Here is a 17,069-nt window from a genome sequence, read left to right on the forward strand (position 1 = left end):
GGTGACGTCACTCAAGCGGCGCGGGGGCGTGACGTCATCCGAGCGCGCCTCCCGCGGGGCCGAAGCCCTGAGCGCGGACTGGCAACGGCGTTGCTGTGGCGACGGTGCGTCGGGCCCCGCCCCCGAGACGGGATTGGAGGAAGACAGGTCAGCTGCTTTGGTGCGGCTCCCAAAGAGCGCGGAGGCCCTGTGCGGCGCTCGCGGCGCGGGTTCCTATGGCAACCCGGACGCTGTCACGCGCCCTGGGGGCGGGCGATTCCCGGGAACCCCCAAAGCGAGAGTCAGAGCCCAGAGTGCAATTTGAGAGACTTTTTTCACCTAAGGTCGTAAACATCGGATGTGCCTCTGGCCCGAAGAATGTAGAAATTCAAACTGCCCTAGACTGGATCCCGTGCAGGGCTGGAGGCCCCATGAGGCTTAAATTTATCACTGAAGCCGCGTCGGGTGAGAAGCAGAATCTGACCCAGGAGACTTAGCGCCAAGAGTGGCCTAACCTTTTTAGCCTCGGTTTCTCCTCAACGAGATCTTTCCCATAAGCATATAACATATACCATTTCTTCCTAAGAAAACCTTTTGATGACTCTACTTCTCCCTGTAGCTCCCAGCTCACCTGTCTCCTTTTTTTCCGAATATCGAAGCTCCTGAAAAGAATGTCTATATTCGCGTCTCTAGCTCTCTTCCCACTGTACCCTCTCCGGGCACGCTGTTTCTTCTTATCTGCTCTATCAGCAACATTTGAAACAGTTATCGCGCTCTCCTGCATCAGACACTTTATTCACTTAGCTGGTGGGACCGTACTCTCGGTTTTTTTGCGGCATCCCTGGCTCCTAGTTCCCCACCTCATTTGCTGGTTCCTCCTCTTTGCCCGGACCTCTAAATGTAGCAGTGCCCCCACCCTGGGACTGGCTCCTTGGCTTTCTCTCTCTTTTCACTTAATATCTTAAGTGATTTCATTTAGTTTCATGACTTTAAAGACCGTCCCTTTTGGCTGATGAGAGCCTAGTCCTCTCCCCTGAACCTCCATACTTGGATATACAACTATCTAGTTAGCATCAAAACTTGAATGCCTAGTAGGCAAGCTCAAACTCATATTTAGAGCGAAATTCCTGAGCCTTCCCACCCAAAGCTGCTCTACCTGTGTTCTTTGTAACACAGCTTCTCAGGCTCCGAAACTTGAGTACTCCTTCACCCCACATTCAACCTGTCCTATCGGTAAATCCTATTGGCTTTTTCTTCAAAAAGACTGACACCATCTTGGACCGAGCCCCCATCATCTGTCACACGGGTTATTGTAACGGCCTCCTCACTGACCTCCTAGATTCAGCCTTCCGCCCTCTCCTCCTCAGCCAGGGTTCCCATGGCAGCCTGAGGAATTCTGTTAAAAGTCACATCATGGGGCTCCTCTGTGAAGACCTTCCAGAGACTCCCTTCTCGCTGAGGGAAGGGCAAAGTTTAGCCACGGCCAGAAATGTCCTGAAGCCCCTCTCCTGATTGTGACTCCATTGCTCTCTTTACTCCAGCCACATGGGTCATTTTCCAGGCTTATTTGTTTCTGGGACACTGAACTGGCTTCTACCTCTGCAAGGAACTTGTCCTCGGATATCCCCAGGGCTCCCTCTCTCGCCTCCTTCAAGGCTTGGCTCAAACATTCCTTACGCAGAAAGCCCTTCTCTAACCTCCTGATTTTAAACGACTGGTCTGACTCCCCAGTCCCTCATTCTCACCGGGCTCCGTTGTGTTTATTGCCTTCCAATATACCGTATAATTTAGTTATCTCATTTGATGTCCTGCTCCATGGGAAGGCAGCGATCTTGTCTCTCTTGTCATTGCTGGGTTCTCACTTCCGAGACAGAAGCTGGCATGTGAGAGGTGCTCAGTAAGTGTCTATTGAGTGAATAGATACATTTCAAAATTGGACAGTTAGGGACTGAGGAAAAGAGGAATGTAGTGGAGGAAACTGACAAACCCTACCTCAGCCAGGTGATTAAGATTCAAAAAAAAAATTTTTTTTTTTTTTAAATCAGAATGTCATGTAGTGGTTAAGAGCCAGAGCTATAGGGGGTTGGGGTTGTGACCTTTAGGAAAATTAACCTTTCTGAGCCTCAATATCCTCCTTTTTAATGTTGGCAAAACAATACTTTGGTTTCACCCAACAATGTGGAACCCCTCCTATATGAGCAGCGAGCACTGTGCTCGTGGCTGAAACATGCTGGAGAACCTGATTGCACAGGTGTCCTTGCTCCCCTGGAGTCCGGATCCTGAGGAAGGTGTACAGACAATAGCCATATAATCATCCAAATAATGATTATTCACAAAGTGTGACAAGTGTGAAGGTGGAAAGCCGTCTAGTGCTGAAGCAGGGGAGGGGTGGGGAAGAGCACCCCCGAGGGAATGACTTCTTAATTGTATTAGTCAGCTCAGGCTGCTATAACAAAATACCACGGGCTAGAGGGCTTAACCAACTATATCCTGAGTCCTGGGAGGCAGAAGTCCAAGATCAAGGTGTCGGCAAGTCAGACTGGATGAGGGCCCGCCCTAATGGCCTCATTTAAACACAGTCACCTCACTAAAGGTCCGGTCTCCAAATATAGTCACATTCTGAGGTGCTGGGGGGAGTGGGGGGAGAGGTAGTTAGGGCTTTTGCACAGGAGTCGGGGGGAGGGGAAGCACAATTCATCTCAGGGCATTGATTAAGACCCAAAGGATGCACAGGAAGGAGAGAGGGGACAACGGGAACCTTCCAGGCAGAGGAAAGAATCTGTGTAGAAACTCTATGGCTGGAAGGAGTGTGACGAGTTGGAAGAAATGGCGGGCCCCGTGTGGCTTCAGCTCAGAGTGAGGGGTCTTGGTGGGAGACACACTGGGCGTTGCGCGAGCAGAATGTGCAGGGCGCTGAAGGCCATGAGGTCTGTTACTGGTGACGTGATGAGTTGCCTTATGAAAGGGTCACTCTGACCACCAGCGTGTTGGAGGAAGGCGACTCCCAGCTCCAGAGCTTTGTGACTTCCGGTGAGCATCTCTGACTTCCGGTGAGCGTCTGGCACTTACGGCTCAGTAAAGAGTTAAGGAGGAGTATTTTGGGGGGTGCCTCGGCGGCTCAGTCGGTGGCTCTTGATTTCAGCTCAGTCGTGGGCTTGAGGTTTGTGAGTTCGAGCCCCATATTGGGCTCTACATTGACAGCACAGAGCCTGCTTGGGATCCTCTCTCCCTCTCTCTCTATTCCTCCCCCTCTCTTGCTCTCTCCCTCAAAATACATTTTTTTTTTTTTATTTTGAAAGAGAGAGCATGAACAGGGTGGGGGAGGGCCAGAGGGAGAGGGGGAGAGAGGATCTGAAGTGGGCTCCATGCTGACTGCAGAGAGCCCGAGGTAGGGCTTGCACTCACAAACCGGAAGATCATGACCTGAGCTGAAAACAAGAGTCAAGTGCTTAATGGAGCCACTCAGGTGTCCCTAAGGTTTATTTATTTTTAAGTAATCTCTACACTCAACATGGGGCTCGAACCCATGACCCCAGGATCAAGAGTCACATGCCCTACTGAGTGCCCCTCACATTGAAAGTTTCAGATGAGGGGCGCCTGGGTGGCTCAGTCGGTTAAGCAGCTGACTTCGGCTCAGGTCATGATCTCGCGGTCCGTGAGTTCGAGCCCCGCGTCGGGCTCTGTGCTGACAGCTCAGAGCCTGGAGCCTGTTTCAGATTCTGTGTCTCCCTCTCTCTGACTCTCCCCCGTTCATGCTCTGTCTCTGTCTCAAAAATAAATAAACGCTAAAAAAAAATTAAAAAGAAAGAAAGATTTGGGGTGAAGGGGAATGGTCAGGCCCTCGGTAAGAGTGGCATTAGAGGAATGGCAAGAGGGTTTCTCACTTTATTTCTAGAATTCGGTGTCAGGAAGCAGAAGCTGGTGTGACCACCCACCCACCTTCAACCTGAGTGGTGACTCCACCCTTTCATGATTTAATGCAGCAAAGACCCCCCACCCCCACCCCGCCTCTTTGCACTGGAAGGAACCAAGGCAAGCATTTCATCCCAATGGCTAAAGAGCAATGACTACCCTCTTCGACACCCTGGACAGAGGGCCATCTGCCAGTGATAGGGAATGTACAAGGCAGCCGGCCCATCCTAACTTTTAACAGAATTGATTGTTAGGATCCTCTGTATACCATGAAGCCACATCTGTCTCTCATAAGTCCTGGCCTGGCCTTCAGGAGCCACAAGGACCCCCATTCTTCCTCCTTGCGGCACCAAGTGTTTGACAATACCTGTGTGGCACCCTTCGGAGGCACCAAGACTTCTGCTCCCAAACTGATCACACCCCTCCAAAAGTGTTCCCAACGGTGTTCTTATGAATATTCCTGTCCATAAACCTTTGCATACCTGTCTTTGGATACATTTCTGTCAACCAAGCTGTTGGGCCAAATGGTACATTCTGTAGCTTTTGCTGTATATTTCCAGATCAGTTTCCAGCAAGGGTGCTTTTGTCTACACGCCCACAAGTGGTTTACGAGAGAGAACCTCTTTCCCCACACCCTAGCCACCAAATTGGGGAATTTTAATTCTTTTAATCACTGCCAATCTGATAAAAAGAAAATGATTATCTCATGGTTGCTTCAATTTGCATCTCTTTGATTATGGGTGAGGTTGGGCATGTTTTCCAACCACATCCTATACTTCTGCAATCTAGTTTTGGAGCTAAATGCAGGCCCTTACAAGTATTCCCGTTAAATTTTATCTTGTTGGATTCCACCAATCATTCTTTCCTGGTGAGATCATTTGGATCCTGATTCTGTGATTCCAACATGTTGGCCTTCCCTCCCAGTCTTGTGCTATTTGCACAGTTGATAAGCAGTTATCTTTGGCTTCATCCAAGCTGTTGATAGAATGTTAAGGGGTTTAGGGCCAAGGACAGAACTGTTTGGCAAGCCGCTAGAGAGAGCCCTTGGGAGGACACCGTCCCATCTGCTGTTAAGATGCCACCTCCCATGCCCGGGAGCCACCGGCAGTGGATGGACCCCTCACCTGGGACACAAGGCCAGGAACAGATTCCAAGCCTGGACGCTAATTAGCTGTGTGGCCTTAAGCAAGTGGCGTTACCTTAGGGGCACCCAGGGGGCTCACTGGGTTAAGCGTCCGACTCTTGATTTCGGCTCGGGTCATGATCTCATGGTTTGTAGGATCGAGCCCCACATCGGGCTCTGCGCTGACAGTGCAAAGCCTGCTTGGGATCCTCTCTCCCTCTCTCTCTCTGCCCCTCCGCTGCTTGTGCACGCGCCTCCTCTTGCAAACTAAATAAACTTTAAAAAATAAATTTTAAAGAGTGGTGTCATCAATGTGCCACATGATTATCTAATGGCCCTTCAAGCTCTAGCAGCCTTTTTGTCACTATTTTGTCCACAAGAGGGTTTTTTTAATGATTATTTTTGAGAGAGAGAGAGAGAGCGAGCAGGGCAGAGAGAGGAGGGACAGAGGATCTGAAGCGGGCTCCGTGCTGACAGCAGAGAGGCCGATGCGGGGCTTGAATTCACGAACGTGAGATCATGACCTGAGCCAAAGTCGGACGCTTAACTGACTGAGCCACCCAGGTGCTCCTCCGTAAGTTTCTCAAGACACTGTGAAACGATTGTCAGAAGTCATTGCACTGTGGCAAAGTGCTCACCCAATTCACCAACCTAGTGAGAAACATTCCCTCAATAGTCAATATTGACCCTTACGATCACCCTTTCTAAATGCTGGGCAAACATTCCTTTGATTATCTGCTCTAAAATTTTGTATTTTGCCCATCATCAAAACTAAGCTCACAGGCCTGCAGTTTATCCAGTTTTTTCCCCCTCCCTCCATGATTTCTCAAAGTACCCTGAGACAGCTGGGGCGCCTGGGTGGCCGAGTCGGTTGAGTGTCCAACTCTTGATCCCGGCTCAGGTCATGATCTCACAGTTCATGAGTTCGAACCCCGAGTCGGGCTCTGTGCTGACAGCGTGGAGCCTGCTTGGGATCCTCCCTCCCCTCCCTCTCTCTCGGCCCCTCCCCTCCTCGTGCTCTCTTTCAAAATAAGTAAATAAACTTTTTTTAAAAAGTACCCTGGGAGGGGCGCCTGGGTGGCGCAGTCGGTTGAGCGTCCGACTTCAGCCAGGTCACGATCTCGCGGTCGGTGAGTTCGAGCCCCGCGTCGGGCTCTGGGCTGATGGCTCAGAGCCTGGAGCCTGTTTCCGATTCTGTGTCTCCCTCTCTCTCTGCCCCTCCCCTGTTCATGCTCTGTCTCTCCCCATCTCAAAAATAAATAAAACATTAAAAAAAAAATTTTTTTTAAATAAAAAAAAAAAAAAACAGCTGGGACAGCATTCAGAGGAAACGGTTTGAATGGCTTCGTTTGTGGAGGGCCTTCGTGAGACTGAAAAATGCCAACCACTCTCATCATTAGGGGAAGAAACAGCTCCGTGGGCCCGTGCGAGGGACCTCCGGCTATCCAGCTCGGGGCCGAATGCAGAAAATAAGCATCAGCAGAACTGTCTACAAACGAAATGATGACACCCCTTTGTTTGAGTTACTTCAAAATCAAACATCAGACAAGACTATTCCGAGAAGGAAACGCTAAACATTAACCCCGTGTAACCAATGTAAGGGACAAAGTGAATCAGTCATAATTCTGGTCACTTGGCTTCTGATTGCCACTGGACCTGGGATGCAGTTAATTGACTTACCCCTCGTAAATGTGCCCCTAAATTACCTACAACTATGGCCATCCGGTGTTTTCTGTGCTGGCTCATTCAGGCTAGTAATAAACAGTGAACAACGATAACAAGGGCAGAGACGATACTTAACCTCTTCTGGGAACCAGGCGCTGTTGTAAGGGCTTTGCATGAACTAACCCTTCCATCCCCACAGCTCCCCTGGAAGGAGGTGCTGTTTTCACTCCGTTTTTCACAGATGATGAGATGGAGGCGCAGAAGCGAGTTGAAGTGACCTGCCCAAGGTCACCCACCTTGTCACGGGCAGAGCCAAGGCCGGGAACTCAGGCAGCCTGGCTCCTCCCCCATCCGCCTCCGCTGCCTCTGCAAGTAAATGAGAAAAAGGAAGGAACCGCCGTCCGGAATCATTTCTCCCCCAGATCATGAACTAAAACTGCTTCGCAAACGGTGGTCTCAACGACCATGGGGGTCGCAAACCCCCCACCCCCCACCCCGCTTTCAACGGCGGGAAAAGGAAGGCGCAAGGCGGAAAGGGGGTCGGGGGCATGGTCAAGGGCATGGTGAGCCTGTAGCCTGGGTGCACAGACGGTCGCCACAGTCAGTGCCTGCGACCCCGAAGTGGCACGTGCCGACACGGGACAGAGACTGTAGCCACGCCCACTTCATGAAGCCGGACCTGCGCAGCCCCCATCCGGTCCTCCAGTAACGGGATTACGAGACCCAGTGCGGTAACCGCTGGCGCACGCGTGCTGCCGCAGCCCCGCCCCCCCTCCCCCCAGCTCCCAGTATTGTCTTCCGGTTGCTAGACGACGCCGCTTTCCAGTACATTATTCGGAATATAAAAACTAAAATGTAAGTAAAGCATTTTAATACAGATCATTTCAACCGCAACGAGGCCATTGGCCCCTGATTAACTTGGCAAGGAAAGGTAATGAACTCATTCCGATCGACATATTTAGGGACCCTCTTGCCAAATCCAATTGGCAGCTTCATAATTATGGAAACATCCATGTTATTTCCACTCAACCGGGGCTAGGCCTGCCGGTATCTGATTCAATGTTTACTTCGTGAATGAGGTCAGTCCCCGGCACAGCTGGGGTTTTAGCCAAGGAACCAGAGCTGCTCGTCAGCAGACAGCGTTCCCACTAGCATCTGACCATCGTTGTCTGGGCTTCTAGGATAACCTGGGTGAGCCGCGCTCTCTGGCATTTCTGGGGCCTGGCTCTTCTCCCTGCTCCGCCAGTGGTTCCCGGGGAATCAGTCAGAGCCCGGGCTGCGGCCTGGGCATGATGAGATCACGTCCAAGTTTCCCACAGCCCAGCAATTCGCTCTGACTTGCCCCCCGCGTATTGCAACATCTCGACCCTTCCGAGCTTCAGACCTGCCAGGAAACGGGGTAGGGTTTTGTTTGTTTGTTTGTTTGTTCTGGGGTTTTGTTTGTTGGTTTCTGTTTTCTGTGTTTTGGGGGTTTTTTTAAGCATTTATTCCAGGATGGCTCCATTGGTGGGGTGCGAGAGTGACTCAGAGTGCCTTGCGAGCCACCTCCAAAGGGAACTATGTCCCACAGGCCGGCGCGTCCTCTGCGCCAACTCCCCACCCTGGTAAAAACAAAAACAAAAGCTCACGAGGGCTCCAAACACCCACTTGAAGAACACGCGCTTACGGAGTGGTGTTCTCCAAGGGCACGCAAGCTGCCGGGAAGGCCGCCGAGGGCAGAAAGGAAAGCGAGTTCTGTGCTGTTGCGTGGGGCAGAGAAGGAGCGTGTGCTCGACGTCTCGAGAGGCTCCTTCTCAGCCTGGCAGCGATTTCTTGATCTTAGAGCGTAAGGTCCTAGGAAGCTTAGAGATGGTGATTTGGTTTGGATCCCCACATAATCGTGGGCATCATATACCAGAACAGTTTTGCCTAGCAAGATCGGGGGGCGGGGGGGGGGGGGGGCGCACCGGGAGATGGTTTGGGAACTGGATAGATACAAAGGCAGATTCAATAAAGACGCTTCCTCTTTCTCGACGTTGACAAAGCAGGGGATGTGTCACACGGCACCTTCGCATCTCCTAACGGCAGGGCCGACGGCTGCTGACACAGACGGAAGAGAAACTCGGAGGAGATGCCGTCCCAGATGTAAAGGGGTGAACTCTCTCTTCCCCTGACCTTGACAGAAGTCCGAGGAGGAAGACTCAACTCTCTCTTATCTAAAGGGTGAGTCCAGCTGCCACGAGAGATTTCGAAACGTCTCTCCCCACGCAGGGGTGGACATCCCCACGGGGTCCAGAGAGCCCGCCCGAGTGCAGTTCAGGTCGCTTCTCTTACACGCTCTTGTCAAGCGCACAACCTGTCCCAGACCCGAGATGCTCCCGTCACCTACCCAATACCACCCCCCACCCCCACCACCTTCTGGGGCTTGCCTTCAACTTGTTTTATCCCTCGCTGTCACAGTTGTCACCTTACCACCTGCACGACTTTTCCCTTGAATCTCCTTCTGGCCGGTTTGGAAGATGGGGCCCTAAACAAGGTTCACGCCTTCCCTCTCTCCGGCCCGTGGTCTGTGCTCCTCGGCTGCAGCCACGCTGGCTGAACGCACCAGGCGCACATCTGCCTCAGGGCCTTGGCGCGTGCTGTTCCCCCCACCACGAGCGCTCTGTGTCACCCACGTGGCTCCCTCACTCCCTTCCTCGGGGTCTTTACCCACACGCCCACTCATCAGTGAGCTGTCCCCCACCACTCTCTTCCGAGCTCCCGCCCACGAGTGGTTTCCCACGAGCTTATCTCCCCCTTGTCTCCTTCCTTATCTGCCTCGCCCACTGGAATGCCAGCTTCACGCGGGCAAGGACTTCTGACTCTCTCTGTCCTCTGTCACAGCCCGGTGCCCACAGCGGCGCTCAGCGTATCCACGCCGCGAGAGTTACTGGGCGTTGGCGGCTCGCCTGCGATTGAGGAATTCTACGTTCCTCGAGCTGAAGGCCGCTTCGTGCCTCCTGGGCCCTCGGAGAGATCGGAGGAGTTGGGCCAAGGCCTCCCTCCCTCCCTCCTCCTCCTCACCGCCCTCTCGAGGCTGTATATTCTGCTTCCCCGACAGACGCAGGAAAGTGGGGTCGTTCTAGAGGGAGACGGAGCCGTCCCCGATTTAGGAACACAGGTGTTGGCCCCACCGGGGCCAAAGGCTCCCGCGTCTCTAGGAGCTCCTAGGAGGAAATTCATCTGAAATGTGCTCACCCTCCCTGGTGGGGAACGGGGCTGTGGGCGAGGCAGCCCATGCGGGCAGGCGGCCCTTACACAGGCTTTCCAGAAAGAGCTGGAAAGCAGATACCCGAGCCACAGGAAAAAGAATGACCTCTTGCAGCCAAGAGCCTGACTGGAAAGTCCGCGCAAAGGACACCTGGAGGAAGTGGGGGGCTCCATCACCTCCTCCGCCCGCCCGTAACCCTTTCTTCCTCACTCGGCCGCCCCGCACATCCGCCTTCCCGGAGGCTCACCCCATCTTTGCCGTTCGAAAGCTCACTGGGTTCTCCCAACACATCAGAGCTTTTTTTTTTTTTCTTTTCCCTTTTTCTTTTTTCTTTTTTTTTTTTTTTTTTTTTTTTTTTCATCTTGTTTGAAAAGCCTTTTGTGAGGTTGGGAGTGACCCAAAAGTCGCCTCTCTATTCCTGTCTGAGGAGAGAGTATTTCCAGATCGGAGGCGCGGTCTGCAGGGCCCGGGCCAGGCGTCCGTGAATACCGGATTATGCCTCCTACCCCAGTCTCCTAAGCGTGTGCCAGCCACAGTTCCAGAATGAACCATAAGCGGAGAAAAAAAAAAAAAATTTGTGAATCAAGAGGTTTATTATTTTCTCCCAGTAAGGATTTTGAAACCCAGATTTCCACATTTTTAAGGGTTTGATGTCATAAAATTCCCATGTATGATTACATTTTAAAAAACAGAGTCATTGTGTGTGTGTGTGTGTGTGTGTGTGTGTGTGTTGGAACATAAGAGATTTAGCATACAACTCAGAAAATGAATTCCTAAACCCAGAGTTTGAAAGGCACAGACACAATGGGCCATCGAGCTGGGCATCTGCTACAACGAATCCATGGGATGTTAAGTCTGTTGTCCTGGAACCATCTGGAAATTAAATGTCAGTCTTCTGAAAAGAACCGGGACCTCCAAATGTTGTTGTTACTCTGAGTGCAGTGTAAGCAGGTTTCTATTTAAAACTTTCACACCTGCTACCTGAATATTTCTTGTTTTCCGAAGGGTACCCTCTATACCTCTTGGATTCTTTTCCCCCTTCCCTTTTCCATGTTAATTTGGTTTAATCCCACCTGCTGGCACGAAGGGAAAGATATTTATAAACATCATCTATAGGGGCGCCTGGGTGGCTCAATCAGTTAAGCATCCGACTTTGGCTCAGGTCATGATCTCACGGTCCGTGAGTTCAAGCCCCGTGTTGGGCTCTGTGCTGACGGCTCAGATCCTGGAGCCTGCTTTGGATTCTGCCTCCCCCTCTCTCTGCCCCTCCCCTGCTTGCACTCTGTCTCTCAAAAGTAAGTAGATATCTTAAAATTCTATATATAAAAAAAGTCTTCTGTAAAAGGAGCTGGGGAGTTGTGTGGTCTTTCACCTTTGCTGCTGCAACCAGACTTAGGTGAAGACCAGACTCCAGCAGTGAGGGGTGGAGAGGGCCTGGGAGATGGGGAGGAAAGAGTGTGTCCCTGCCTTTATGATAAAGAGAAGGCAAGACATTGCCCAACACAGTTACACCTTAGCAGACTACTCTAGCAAGGCCCTTGGATGCCCCCCTGGGTCCCAGGGTGCCTAATCTAAATAACCTCCAGATCTGTCAACACTGGCTTGGGGCCGGGAAATCAGACCAGCCCTCAGTCTTTCTTATTGTCTAGATTGTCTAGCTCCAAAGTCCTCCTAGTCCTAATTATGGACTGAGAAGCAGTGAAGCCCAGACACTCCAGGGACTGTGGATTTTGTTCTTCTGTTTATTTCCCTAATCGCGTAAAACTTCTCACTTCGGGTCTTCGGAGGGCCCTCCTCCCTGTTTCCTCCTCCTCCTCCTCCTCCTCTCCTCTCCTCTTGGGCACCGCCAGTGTTGAGGGCAGGAGCAGCCCGGGGTGACATCGGCGGGGACAGAAGCGTGCTGGGGCAGACCCGCCGTGCCCATGAACAAGACAGCCCTGCGTACAGAGGCTTTTCAAGGCGGTTTCGCAGATACGGGGATGTTGGACAGCGAGGAACAGAGAAATTCCAGAGATTTTTCACGTGCAAGCGGATATTTCCTTTGAGAGTTTCTAGACTAAATAATACTCCTTGTGTCTAAGGGACGGTGGATACTGCTGACCTGGCAATGTTCTCTGTGCGCGGGGAGAGGCAGAGGAAAGTGAAGTTGCCTGAGTAAATGTCTTTACTTAGACGAACATGGGGGCTGTTCTCCCTCTGCCTGACGCGACATCCATTTCAAATATGGAGGGAGAACCTGTTGGCAGATCTCGGGAATAAAACGGGCCGGACTTCTAAGAATAAATATACCCGGGGCTCTCTAGTCACCATTTTCACATGCCGCGGCCTCTGACAACCACCAATCCTTTTACTACCTCCGTAATTGTGCCTTTTCCCGAATGTTCTCTGAGTGAGATCACATCGTGTGTGGCCTTTTGAGGTCGGCTTATTTCACTTAGTATTATGCATCTGAGTTTCCCCCATGTCTTTGCAGGGCTTGATAGCTCATCAGCTTTGAGTACTAAATAACATCCCATCATGTTCATATGTATTTAATGTAGCCATGTTCATATGTATTTAATGCCAGGCTGTCTAATGTAGCCATGTTCATATGTATTTAATGCCAGGCTGTCTAATGGGGGCGATATTATTTATTAATAACTGGCATCATAATGAAATCTACGATATGACGAAAGCAAGACTTAGCTTAAATAGAACCACCTCTGTATCAGCCCTATTAATAGGAAGGCTGTTATTATTATCTTTCTGGTTGAAGTAAGTAAACCGAGACCCCGGAGAGAAGCTGTCTTACACGTGGCAGATAGGTCAGTGAAGGGAGAGACCTATAAAGGGACCGAAGGGTCTAGAATCCCAGCCATTTGCTCCATGACAGATCAGAGCATATTGTACTGGGTTGTGTTTTTAATGTTTTAAGTATATATGGCGGGGGAGGGGGGGACACCTGTTCCCAGCTCCTCAGGCTGACCTGCAGAGGGGATTTGTAGGGGTGCACTCCTTGCTTCTCTCCCTCCCCCCCACCCCATACACCCCTCCTCCCCCCTGTTCCTCTCCTAAGGGAGGCGGAGCTACCTTCCCACTTGGGCGGATGGGGAGGAACGGCTCATGCACCGAGTATCCCCCTCGCTCCTCCCCGGGATCTCCTGGCTGCCGAGAAAGTGCCAGGCAGTGGCACCACGGGACAGGAGGCATCGGCCCGTCTGCGTCAGGAGTGCGACGTTAGCAAGGCCACTTGCCCACAGACCTCATGACACCGGCATCCACATCTCCATTTTCTCGACGCCTGCACCTCATTGCTGATCCTGATTTCAGTGGGGAGGATGCCCCCCCCCAAAAAAAAAAAACGTAATAATGTCATCACGGAAAGATTTTAAAAGGCTCTCATCACATTATCATCCGGATTCTTTCCGGCAGCAAAGTGCCTCTACCATCATGGAGTCCGGTAACTTTGAAGCTATTGTAGGCCTGAAAGACAATATTAAGTAAACCGAAGTAGTAACTTAAACGTTGAAAGCACCAGCCGGAGCGTGTAGCCAGCTCGCTTCCAGGGAATCACATGATCCCCCAGAGAAATGGGACCGAAAAACGAATTTTAGACCAGAAATTCAACTACTTGCAGACTGTCCAACAATTCTATCTAGAAAGGTCTGCTCAGAGGGGCGCCCGGGAGGCTCATTCGGTTAAGCGTCAGACTTCGGCTCAGGTCATCTCACGGCTGGTGAGTTGGAGCCCCGCCTCGGGCTCTGTACTGATGGCTCAGAGCCTGGAGCCTGCTTCGGATTCTGTGTCTCCCTCTCTCGCTGACCCTCCCCTGCTTGCATTCTGTCTCTCTCAAAAGTAAATAAACATTAAAAATTTAAAAACACTTTTAAAAAATTTAGAAAGGTCTACACAGATACATAGAACCAATTTCAGACTAAAACAAGTATTAAGAAAATATTTCTATAACAAAGTAAAAATAAAATAATAAAAACAAAGAGTAAGGCTATCTCCCATTTTTTGTCAGGTGTTCCAAAAAACCTCGCTCTTCTCTCTTAATGGCTTGATACACATTTTCACACCTCGAAGTCCGTTCCCGCCACATCCAGGTCACTGTGCAACATCCGAATTTTCCGGAGCCAAGGTCGAAACACCACAACTTACTACTATGGATGGCGAGAGTCAAAAGTGTAACGTCCTCATGTCTGACTCCACCGGGACCGTACAGGAATCAGGACAGAATCTAATTTGCCCACGTCCAATGCCTTATCTACGTGGCATCATTCGTGAGAACCCATTAATATCTGATAATGAGGAGGAGTGGGGGGGAGGATGCGGAAGGTTCCCCTCAGCACAGTCACCACCTCAGGTGGGGTCAGCTGCTCAGGGAGACAGATGCAGACTGTCACCCTGACTGATATGTTGGCTTTCCCAGCCCCCTCCACCACCACCACCCCCCCTGGCCCATCTCCACTGATTCTGCCTTGGCCCAGTCCTACCGATGCACGCATCGGGGGGTGTCTTCCGGAGGCCGTCCGGAAAGACTTTGCTTTTCTTCTGAAAAAGACTGGCAATGCCCCTCGCCTTTTTCTTTCCTCCACCTGATTCTGTGAGGTGAACAACCACCTCTGTAAAGCCTCTAGTACCCTAGCGCACAAAGGCTCTCTCGCTGCCAGCCTTCTCTCCCCCGGGGGTAACAGTGGCAATCGAAGAACACTGGAAACCCTTGGAACATAAGCCAAAGAAGACAGACTGTATTATTACAACTAACTGCTGGCCCACTACCCTCAGCTACTCCAGAGGGAACAGGATGTTAAGAAATGATTCTGTCTCTGGAGCGCCTGGGTGGCTCAGTCGGTTAAGCGTCCAACTCTTGATTTCGGCTCAGGTCGTGGTCTCCCATTCGTGAGTTCGAGCACCATATTGGGCTCTGCGCTGGCAGCATGGAGCCTGCTTGGGATTCTCTCTCTGTCTCTCTCTCTCTCTCAAAATAAATAAAATTTTAAAAAACATTTTAGGGGCGCCTGGGTGGCTCAGCCGGTCAAGCATCCAACTCTTGATCTCAACTCAGGTCATGATCTCAGGGTTCATGAGTTCAAGCCCCGCCCTCATCAGGCTCCATGCTGACAGTGCAGAGCCTGCTTGGGATTCTCCTCCCCCCTACTCCCTGCACCTCCCCGCTGGTGCTCTCTCTGTGTCTCTCAAAATAAATAGATGAACTTTAAATATAGATATAGATATATACTTAAATAGATATATATTTATATTTATATATTTATATATATATTTGTATATATCTATTTAAGTATATATCTATTTAAGTATATATATCTATATCTATATATCTATATCTATATCTATATAATCATTGTTTCAATTGTAGGGAAGGTCCTAACACAGAGAACTGACAGGTGCCAATACCCCCACATTCCAAAGTCAGGCCTCTCAGCGGGGCCTGCAAAGAGCTGAGAACCTCTGACCACCCACAGGTGGGAGGGTGGCAAGAAATCAGAGAGACGATGTCTTCGGAGGAGTCGTTGGGTGCTTGGCACCTTCCCTCCCCTTCCCCCAAGCCCCACGAGTGAGGGGGGGCGGGGAACCTGGTGAGAAGGGCCTCGAGGGGTCGACACGCATGCTCAGCAGCTCAGGGGACCGGACAGTGATGTCTGCTGCACGCCCGAGAAATCTTGATGACAAGAAGGCTCAAATCAGAACAAGGAGAGGTGGCTGCTCGATCGGGTACAGAGCCCCTGGCCCCGGTTTTCCCACAGACCGGACACAGCCCGTGAGACAGGGCTGGCCCCAAGGGCTGCCAGGAGAAGGGCTGAGAGAAGATGCTAAGGCACTAGCGAGGATGTCCTTGTCCCCTCGGGAGCCACAGCTGAGCAATCCCCCAGCCTACGGGGACTCACCAAGGAACCCAAAAGCCCCTTCCGCTTTAAATACTTGCCGTGGCCAAAGGAAGCAGCGGCCGATGACAGGGGTGCCCCCCACCCCACTTGGCCTTGGAGGGGCTGACGCGGCCCAGCGAGTGGCAGGGAAGGGGGTGGACAGAAAATGTGGGGAGGGAGCCTGGGTGGCTCAGTCGGTTAAGTGTCGGACCTCGGCTCGGGTCGTGATCTCACGTCTCATGAGTTCCGGCCCCGCGTCCAGCTCTGTGCTGAGAGCAGAGATCAGCTTTGGATCCCCCGTGCCCCTCTCTCTCTGCCCCTCTCCTGCGGGCTCTCTCTCTCTCTCTAAATAAATAAATAAACTCTTAAAATTTTTTTTAAGACTGTGAGGAAATCAAGTGTGAGGCTTAATTGTGCATGTCCACTTGACGTGCCACAAGGTGTCTAAATATTTGGTCAAACGTTATTTCTGGGCGTGTCTGTGAGGGTGTTTCTGGGCAAGGTTAGCACGTCAGTCGATGGACAGTAAAGCAGGGAACCCTCCCGGGTGTGAACGGGCCCCAGCCAATCCCCTGGAAGCCTGAATAAGAAAGAATTCTCGCTCTGTCTGACCATCCCTCCGGCCGGAACATTGGTCTTCTGCCTTTGGACTTGACTCAGAGCAGAACCATCAGCCCTCCAGAGTCTCCCGCTCCCCAAATGCAAACCTGGGACTTCTCAGCGCCCATAACCCCCAGAGGCCGATCCCTTAGTGTAAATACACCTGTTGGTTCCGTTTCCCTGGAGGAGTCGGGCTTCTTACACTCGGGGTGAGCCCCCCCAGCCCCCCACCATTGCCAAACACAGCTTCTTCTGACTGGGAGCAGCCGAGCTGGGAGGGAAGAAATTTCACTTCAGTGACTCTCTCTGTTGCACAGAGACCCTGTAGACTCGAAGTGATCAGCGGACCGTTTGTTCTCCAGCAGCTGCCGGAGGGTCACCGGGCTCCCAGACATTTCACCGGGGAGGGAGGGAGGGGTTGAAGAGAAATCAGCCCCCCCAGGGAGTGTGGAACAGGCCCTGGAGAGTGAGGAAGAGGCTTTCAATTCCAGGGTACCCGGAAACCCTCTCTACGCCACAGCTTGGTTTTACAAACATGGCGTGTGATGTCAGCAGCTGGTGTCTCACAAAACTTTTTTTAATGTTTATTTTTTGAGAGAGAGAGACAGAGAGACAGGGTGCAAGCAGGGGAGGGACAGAGAGAGAGGGAGACACAGAATCCGAAAGCAGGCTCCAGGCTCCGAGCTGTCAGCAC

At 51.5% G+C, this 17,069-nt stretch overlaps 1 long non-coding RNA gene across 1 annotated transcript; it reads left to right on the plus strand.

The window, feature by feature from the left end:
- Positions 1-7,451: 7,451 nt before the first annotated feature.
- On the plus strand, positions 7,452-10,813 carry LOC123597160. The gene is made up of 2 exons (XR_006712001.1): positions 7,452-7,534; positions 8,707-10,813. It is a non-coding gene; the product is annotated as an uncharacterized LOC123597160 (long non-coding RNA).
- The last annotated feature ends 6,256 nt before the right edge of the window (positions 10,814-17,069 follow it).

The sequence above is a fragment of the Leopardus geoffroyi genome, chromosome C1 (genome assembly GCF_018350155.1).
Source record: "Leopardus geoffroyi isolate Oge1 chromosome C1, O.geoffroyi_Oge1_pat1.0, whole genome shotgun sequence".
Lineage (NCBI taxonomy): Eukaryota > Metazoa > Chordata > Mammalia > Carnivora > Felidae > Leopardus > Leopardus geoffroyi.